The 9,327-nt window shown below is 34.8% G+C and overlaps 1 long non-coding RNA gene across 1 annotated transcript; it reads left to right on the top strand.

Moving 5' to 3' along the window:
- Positions 1–1,099: 1,099 nt before the first annotated feature.
- Positions 1,100–8,625, top strand: LOC308188812. Its single transcript, XR_013945789.1, has 3 exons — positions 1,100–1,366; positions 4,134–4,205; positions 5,879–8,625. It is a non-coding gene; the product is annotated as an uncharacterized lncRNA (long non-coding RNA).
- The last annotated feature ends 702 nt before the right edge of the window (positions 8,626–9,327 follow it).

Here is a 9,327-nt window from a genome sequence, read left to right as displayed (position 1 = left end):
CCTGGAGGTGTTCAAGGCCAGGTTGGATGGGTCTTTGAGCAACCTGATCTAGTGGGTAGCATCCCCATCCACAACAGGGGGCTTGGAAATAGATTATCTTTAAGGTCCCTTCCAGCCCAAGCTATTCTGTGATTATATTGAATGACAGAGTAGTGCTATACTGTCCAATTTGACCTAGCTAGGGAAAAACAAAAAACAAACAAACAAACAAACTGAAAAATAACAGCCCGCATTCTTCATTTTCTAGACCTTATTTTCTCCTCCAAAATTTCTGTATTTAAAGCTCCTTCTGACCATGTGTAAATACCTACCCCCCAAAAAATGCTTATGATAATTTTTATGGAAACTTCAGTTTGATACTATGTATGATATTGATGCCAGAATACAGTAGTATATGAGGGATCTTTTTTTAGGGAAGCTAAATAGTAGTGAAAACATAAGAAGTGAAGTTGGAGAATATTTCAGGTGCTGTATGCAAAATATTTGTAACTACAGTTGCCCTATGTTGGTCAGCCCTCTAAAACAGCACAGCCCACAGTCTCTAGTTATTACTTTACAGATGTCAGCACCATACACGTTATTTCAACACAAATGATTCTTGCTGGAGAATGTTTTAACTAAAATGTGATTTAAAAAATCTGCATTGCAAATACAGCAATATGTGTGGATTTTAATGATTATATATATATAGCATCCTGAGGATTATGTACTATGATGTAGATTGGGAGGTACTTTCCTTTTTTGAGATAATTATCTGGGTTATCAAGAGAAATTATTTTTCTTCTTTTAGATTGAAGAGAAGTATGTAAGGGGATGAAGAAGGTGAAATGACTGAAGAACACTATTATAAAACATTACATTCATTAATTTATTTGAGAAAAAGCAACACCACTCCTTTGTTAAAGCTGTATTTAGTTGCTTGACTTATAAATACTGCGCACTCTTCACATCAGTTTAGCACTGTTGAAAAAAAAAAATAATCTTTTTGCGCTCTGTTTCCTGATCTGTGAAATGGCAATAGAAACATTAAATTAGAATTATCTGGCTGCATATGTACATACACCCTCTCAACAATTTTATATGTACATATACCCTCTCAACAGTGACTTCTGGGCAGAGGACTGAAGAGCAAATAATAAAATAGTAAACTGAGCAACTGGGTGGAGCAAGGTCAGGCACTCATTTGTACATGAGCTGATGTGTTATAAAAAGACAAAGGAGCCAATTCTTTCAGAAGCCTGAAACACCAAGGCTTCAGAACTATCATTCCTCAAAGAAAACCAGTATGAAATAAAAACTATAATTACTGAATCTCGACAACACTCAGGCATAAATCACAGTCTCAGTGAAAGATTTCAACTTTAAAGTAAGTGATCTTGTGTACCTGTGTGTGTGATAAAAACTCTCATTTTTAAGAATTAGAAAGTTCTCGGTTTCCTTATAGCTGTTTTGTAACCGAGCTCTCAAGTGCTTTAAAAGTACAATAAAAGTGCTGCTTTAGTTACTGCTGTAATTTGTCTTCACTTTTGTTATTTCTTCCAGATGAGAGAATAAATAATATTCAAAGCAACTGTGTTTCTTCAGGGGTTCAGTTTAGATAAAATAAGAATCAACTTGAAACTTGTCTACCTCTCATACTAAGTCTAACTATATAGTCCTGTGTTAAGCTGATACGCCATGTGGTTATGTTGTGAGGAATTTCTATGGACAGAAGCTTTGCTTGGCTTATGTTCTCCTTTATTCCATCAGAAATGCCAATCTGCAACATTCTGAATAAAAACTGTGCTCATATTCAGAACTTGAATTGGGCTTGCCCAATCATATCCAAAATAGCTATTGTCATATTCAAAATAGATATTTTAATAAGTGCAGTGACAGTCCTTTCAGTGACTTTAATGACATTACACAGGCAGAGATCTGATGCATTCAGCTGCAATGATGAGGCAGACCCTAGCTCTTTCCAGCTTCCATGGAGTGTACTCAAATTTTTATTCTGTAAAAGGTCTGTCTACTGATCCAAGATACCAAGAGAAATGCTCTAATAGAGAGGACAGTGTTATCAGTGGGTTACAATGACAAAAGCAATACTGGAATGAAAAAATGCAAATGAAATAAAACATGCATCACTACATTGGCTTATTTAATGCTGTCACAGAGATGACGGTTTACAGAAATGTTAGGTATCAGCAAATATAGCTATTTGCCTCACTAAGGAATGATCAAATTTTTGAAAGGAAGCTGTTCCAGTCTTTTTCTACTGTAGACCAGATTTTACTGCAGGAAAAGAGCCAGCAACCACGATTAGGGTTTTGTCTTCGCTGAGGTACAAACCAGTTGGAATGCCATCAAGAGTTTTGACTGCTGAAAAATAGGATGAGAGGTGAAGATAAATCAGTTCATATAAATCTTCATATAAAATCAGTATAAAACTTCATATAAATCAGTTAGGCAGAGAGTCAAACCCTCAGCATCAGCTGGTAAGGGATCTTAAAGACAAAAATAAACAACCCTGCTTAACCCCCTCCTCCCAAATCTTCATATGAAGAAGCTGGCTTTTGGAGAACAGGGTTTTCCAAGTAACTGTCTTCAAACTGTTTCACAGTGATAGGTGCCTTCACAACCTTTTATAGGGTTTATCCTTACATAACTTCATATTCTGCTATCATGTATTGTCTTCAGCAGTGACAGGAACAGAAAGGGATGGAAACATAGCCTCTTGCCTTTTCTTTTTGCAAGGACATGCACATCTGGTAAGAGAAAAACATTGTAGAGGAGTCCCCTCTTAAAACACTGGCAGCACATCACATTACAAAGGCGGCAAGAGGCTGGATAGATAGTCTTAATGAGGATTTATTTGTTCATTAGTCTATTCAGTATGAAAACAAAAAGGTCAAAAATTCTGCTTAAAATCAACATAGAGGCCCCAAAAAGTCTGACTAACAACACTGCTGATAACTCATACATTTTTGCTTGTGCTAAGCAAAAGTAAAAAGTAGATTTCTGACATTTTTTCCCTCAGTTTCATTTCTTATCCTTCTTGCAGTCTTTTCCATAGTAATCTATGATACCATCTAAGGAGAAGCAGTCTGAAATGAATGTCTAAAAATTCGGACTGCTCAAGTTTTTATTCCATCTGTGCCGTTGCCTTTCCACAGACTTCAGTCTTCCGTCTCAGATTCCTGATTATACCCACCTCTAAAGTGGCTGCAGGTGATCTGAAACTCTGTACCCCACTGAAACCACTGTACTAAATGCACACTGCAGGAATTCTTTTTCCCTAAATGAGAAAGACAGAAGTGGCAAAACAGGCCCTGATGTAATGTGGTGACAGTCAAAATGATATTTTGATGAACTCATGAGACTGCAGACGCTAAATCTCTAGTTGTTGACCTAATGAGTTCACATCACATAGAGTAATGATTTTCCTTTCCTTTCTCCCAGGAAAACCAAATTAAAGGCATATGGTGAGGTATAATTAGTGAATGGTTCTGTTGTACATTTTAAACTGAGATTAAAATGTTGAATTCATATCCTTGCTGTAAATTGCCTTCAAGCAAGTAAGGAATTAAGATATCTGTCTATCCTATGTAAGGCCAGGAAATATGATTAGTTTGACAAAACTCGGCTTTTAACTTTTCTATTTCTCATAAATATTTGGCTGCTCTGCATTATTCTTACTGAATCTTGTTGCTGTAAAGAAGAGAGATTAAAACTGAACAACAAAGCAAACAAAGCATTAAAATGTCAAAGTATAATTGGAAAAGATTTTTTGCATGATATATAGGGCATAAGTGTTCCAATTCATTCTTGATACAGTGGTATTAGATAATGTTGTATGACAATCTTAAAGTAATAGTCTGATTGTTATCTTGCTGTTCTCTTTGGTTTAATGTAATTTATGGAGTTCAACAACACTCTTGTCAAAATATTCACATTTCGGTATGTACATTATAAACATTTGCAAAACAGGCCAATGATTTGACTTTTGTTAAGGTCAAAAGACTAGCAAAATCTGTCCTATGAAGGAAGCACAGTGGGACATTTAAATTAAGATATGAGTTCCACTACATATCTGGAGTAGAAAGTAGATACCAAAGTGATTTGTCCTCTGTTTGGAATTTCTTGTTTTCCAGGCACACATGGAAATTCACTCAACGACTGCAAGGATGTGGAGAAAAAAAAATAAATCAAAATCTTTGCTGAAGGTATGAATAAGGGACAGTTAATTACAAGAGGCTACAAAACAGCTCTTTGGCAAGATAACGTCCAGTGGCAATGTGAAATCGTAGTTTCCTGGAGTTTCAAGAGTTGGATTAGGCTTTTATCCTGAATGTTAAAACATTCGAAAGCCTAAAATTCAAACAGCTCTAGTGTTTGATTATCTGGACATGACCAGATAATTCTAAGAATAAATTCTCTCTAGTGCTTTAGCATTGGACCATTTAGAAAACCTCAGACCCTTTTAGAAATCAGACTGTCAACATGATCCAGTTTTGTACATTATTGATGCCATGACTTAGTGCAATACTGTTATGTAAGATTTCATAAACACTAAAAAGCAATGCATCAAGACATTAGATACTCTTGTAAAGCTAGGCTTTTATTTTTTTTTATGTATTAGAGTACTCATAAAAAAAGCCAATTCAGTATTTACTGGTTTCTTAACAGTATTCGAGACCTACCTGCATGTAATTTATGCAGACATATAAGTATTTGTGGAACCTATACCCATTCCATTATTAACTATAAATGTGGCTTGACCTTGTGCTGGTACAATCATACAATCATTAAGGTGTGGAATCTGAACAATGAAATGATATAAGAAAGATTTTGCTTCAAAGAATCGGAAACCTGGAAAGATGATAGTTGCATTCTAAGTGTTCAAATCCTTTTGCTGAAGTAAAGCTGTATATAATTATTGTTCCTGAGAAATAAATTTTTCTCCCAGGTCTGCTGCATGGTTGTGGTAGCTATATGCTTTAAGTGTGAACTCTTAAAAAAGTGCTTCTCAACCACAAAGAGTACATTTTTGAGGGCTGGGGATGTAGTTACATTTTACATTGTTTTTTGAAAAAAAAAATAAATATTGAAGCTACAAAGAGTTTACTTCCTAATAAAAGACTAGAATTTGAAGTTCTACCAGTTTCAGAAAACGTATGTGCACTCAGCCATTTCAAGTTTACAAGGAGATGAAAAATACAGAAAGCCTAATTATATGTATTGGTGGCATCATTCCTCCAAAATCAATAGAGATACTCCGCCTTGCCTTTTCCCAAGAATCTGCCACCCTGTCCCCTACTACTAGCAACTGCTTGCCAAAGGAAAATCTGTGCAGATTGTGGCACAGGTACACAGGTATCTTCTTTGAATTAAATACAAAGCCAAAAAAAGCTTTCTTGTTTTCTAAATTAAATAGGAAACCACTAAGAAACATTAAAATGAATGAGATGTAAAGCTATTAACACTTTGTCTGACTTCTTTCTTAGTCAGAAGTAGGGGACGAGATAATTTGCTAAGGAGAATTTCTGAACAATCTTTATCTGGGAGGTATATTTTCTTGTTGCTAACAAAAAACTTTTGTCTATCATTTGATATTTTCATTTCATCTGAATCATTTTATGCCATTTTTGTCTTTTGCTTTGTATATCTCTCCAGGGCATTGTAATTGAGTTTGAGCTTCTTCAGAGACTGATATCTCTGTGCATACTCACCTTTGTTCACTGAGAGAGGTCTTCAAACCCAACAGCCTATCTGTACTTCTTCAAGTCTTGCTTTAGGATAATCAATAGAGATTATGTGGAAGAGAGAAGTGCTGTCATGGATTATGGAAGCATAATTAACTATTCATTCTTTTAAAAAATATTTTTTTTTCCAGTAGATCAGACACCAAAGCTCTATACACCTACAGAAAGAAAATAACACCTTAAAGTTTTTGAATGAAAGTGATCTTGCCCCAAAGGACTCCAGTGTGAAATCTGTTACACATCCTACTTCTCAACCATGTTGCCATAGAAAGCACTGCATTTTCAGTGAGTGAAATATTGTTTAAGCATATCGCTAACTGATCTACCATAAAATGGGTTTTAACCAATGCATATTTGTATCTCTTAGTGCGTTCCACAGAAGTAATTTAATCTAATTTTTATACTATTTACATGAGCTTGGCTTTTAAGGACCAGAGATACATTAAAAAAATAAAAATTAAATAAATAAAATAATAATAACCATAATGAGAAACCAAGTACAATATACACAGGCTCATGGGTTAGAGTCTGTTTGATTTATCTGAAAACAAAACCTACATACCACACTCTTCAGTCACTGTAGAGATGGCAAAGCTAAGTTAATTAAAGACAATTATCAATTATAGAGAAATTTTTGCTATTATTGTCAGTGAAAGTGTTTTACCTCAAAACAGATCTGTGGAGAAAAATACAGGGAGTTGATAAAGGCTTATATTCTAGAAAATCTCCACTGAAACAGCTTTATGGAAAAAAACAACTGCTGTCCTGCAAAGTCAAGGAGTGACCCTACACAGCAGTTATTTGAGCAAGCCCATGATCCACTGAATTTTTGGTTATTTATTCATTGCAATAACTCTAACAACAGAGTTTGAGAACTACTACTCAGCTCTGCTGTAAACTGGTGGTGAGAGTGTTTTCCCAGGAGACTGAGACTAGGAGCTGGCTGGATGAAAACAGGAACTGCATATTTCTAGAGGCCACATGAGTTTTCTTGGCACTCCCCATGGTAATATAGGTTATAGCTCCCCAAGCCTCCAAGTCCCTGAGCTAAACCAGTATGACTTGCTTTATAGAAATTTTCTCAAATGAGTACAATTTAAGCATTTTTTTTTCTCTTATGTGTAAGGTACTTGAAATTTCCTCACATATTCTGGGGGGTGAAACATATTTCTGGATTATTTTGACAGAGCTGTTGGTACACAGTCTGTCCTGGCTCATTCCATGTATAACACACAGGAGTCAAGATATGTGATGCAGCACAGCAGACTTCCCTAACGAAAGGAGTGCTTGGAAACTAAGCATTACAATGTGCAAGTGTGCAAGCTCCCAACAGCTCCAGTCCGAGAGCTACAATTTTTTGTTGTTGTTGTTTTTTTTTTTGATTATTTTGTTTTGTTTCGAGTTTAAAATCAGTCTAATTTCATTTAAGATAGTAATTCTGTTTATGTGCACAAAATCTTAAGACCAAAACTTTGCTTTTTCTCTCTTACTGTTGTGCCAAGGAGACATTTTAAAATGATAGTTCTCTGTAACACATAGATGAAGCTCCATTATATTTTATATCAGTAATTAAAATGCTTGATTTTTTCATTAGACTTAGGACTTTTCCAATTTCTTCTTCCTTACTCATATAAAATGTTCAAGGCCTATGCCTTGTAGCTTGCTCTTGTTTAAAAATATTCCATTTTGTTGGCAAGGAGTAAAGCATTCCACACTATCCAAATATTTACAGAGAACAAAGTCTTACATTCCTAGAGCCCTGATACGTGAATTTGGACTGTCAATTGACTGCTGCATCATGTTGATTAAGATTAATGATATCACAATAGAAATTAAAGTTTTCAAGTTCTCTCCTTGGTTGTATTTGAAACAAAATTGCTTTTGTTTTGCACCACCCAGAAGATTTTCAAACAAATCAAAATTGTGCTAATTCTTCTGGTCTTGGAGCTCCCTGATATTTCAGCTTTTTTTTTTTTTTTTTCTTCCTTGCTTTATGCCTTGTTTTATGCCACATGAAGCAAACCTGGAACTACAAAGTCAAAATTTAAATTAAAATATTTTATATTACTGAGAACTGGACTCATTTCATGCTGTTTGTGCCTTTGTGAGAAAGCTTCATGTCTAGTTTAAATCAAGGTTGAAACTGGGCTTCGTACTAACTATAAAAGGCAGTTTTTTACTGCTTCAAACTGAACTAATAAGACTATTTTTACGCAGAAAGTTAAGGATTTATGTAAATGTTTGCACGATGAAGGCCTAGAAAAATAAAGTTCAACTATTCCACTACCTCTGCAATTATGATAACTGCTATCACAGCACAGCGGAAAAGTTTAAAGCGCTGTGTGGTCAGAGAGTTCCCTGGTTTACTTGAAAATAATGGGGAGAACTACAAGTCACTGATTAGAATTGGTTATTAAAGTTAAGAGGCAAGGCCCTTTGTAGTTTTAAAGATTAGGTACTGATTACTTGAATTTACAAATGACAAAAAATGTCTAATTCTACCTTTATTATACTTCACTCTGCATATTTGTAAAAAAATGTTTCTCTTCTAATTTGTATAAATGAGACTTCATTGTGAATATGAAGCATAGGATTTGATGATCCTTGTGGGTCCCTTCCAACTCAGGATATTCTATGATTTTATGATTCTTACCTGTGTTTCTTTACAGCACATAAAGAGGCTATAATTTATAAAAATACAAAACGTCTGGTCATCTTCAGTCATTATAAATGAGGAAAAGCATGGAGGTGTAAAGATTCTCTCTTCTTCACTGTTTGATGTAGAACTGAATGTTTTACACTGAAATTTGCATCTCTTATGAAACACCTTTTTCACTTTCAAGGTGATTTTAATTATATAGGAAAAAAATTAATAGATACAAGGCATCATTTCTAGCAACAATGAGCACAGAAGAATGGCATTCTGTAAGTCATGATAAGAAAGACAAGGATTACTGGATTGCTCACATGGTTACAGTTTGATTTACTATAAGCAGTACCTTTATTAATGAGATGTTAATCCAGACATGCTATAGCAATTTAGAAACAAAGAGGATCTAATTAAAACTTCCTTTATCTTTTCTAGTAGGAAGATTGCCTAATAGTCCTTTCACAGTCAGCATTGTCAGATAACACATCTGATAAATTACTCTACTGTATAGCAGGATGTTCCTGATCAGCTTTCCATAACATCTTTCCCAGCTATGAAATATACTATTGCCTGAAGCAAGGTGAGTAAGTACTGAGCAATTATTTTTTTTTTGTCACAGTTCTGTATTTACCTGTTCTTTCCAATTACATGTATTTTAAAACTCAAAAAAATACCCTCCTCTAAACTATAACAGTAGTATTCAATAAACTAACCCAGAGTCCAGCAGAGAGAAATAAACATGCTTCTTTAAAATGTTAGTTTATACTAACATACAATTTTGCATCAGAAAGTAATTAAAAGCACTGGCAAATAAATTATAAACTGTTTAGTAATCATATTGTTTAGGAGTTGCCTGCTAAGCATGCTTGCTAAATCAAAGTTACAACTTGAACTGGTTGGGGTTGTAACTGAGGACTTTCCAGAGCTTCTATC

This window comes from Anser brachyrhynchus, assembly GCF_964034855.1.
Source record: "Anser brachyrhynchus genome assembly, chromosome: 2".
In the NCBI taxonomy this organism is placed as follows: Eukaryota; Metazoa; Chordata; class Aves; order Anseriformes; family Anatidae; genus Anser; species Anser brachyrhynchus.
This window is presented reverse-complemented; position numbering and strand designations above follow the sequence as displayed.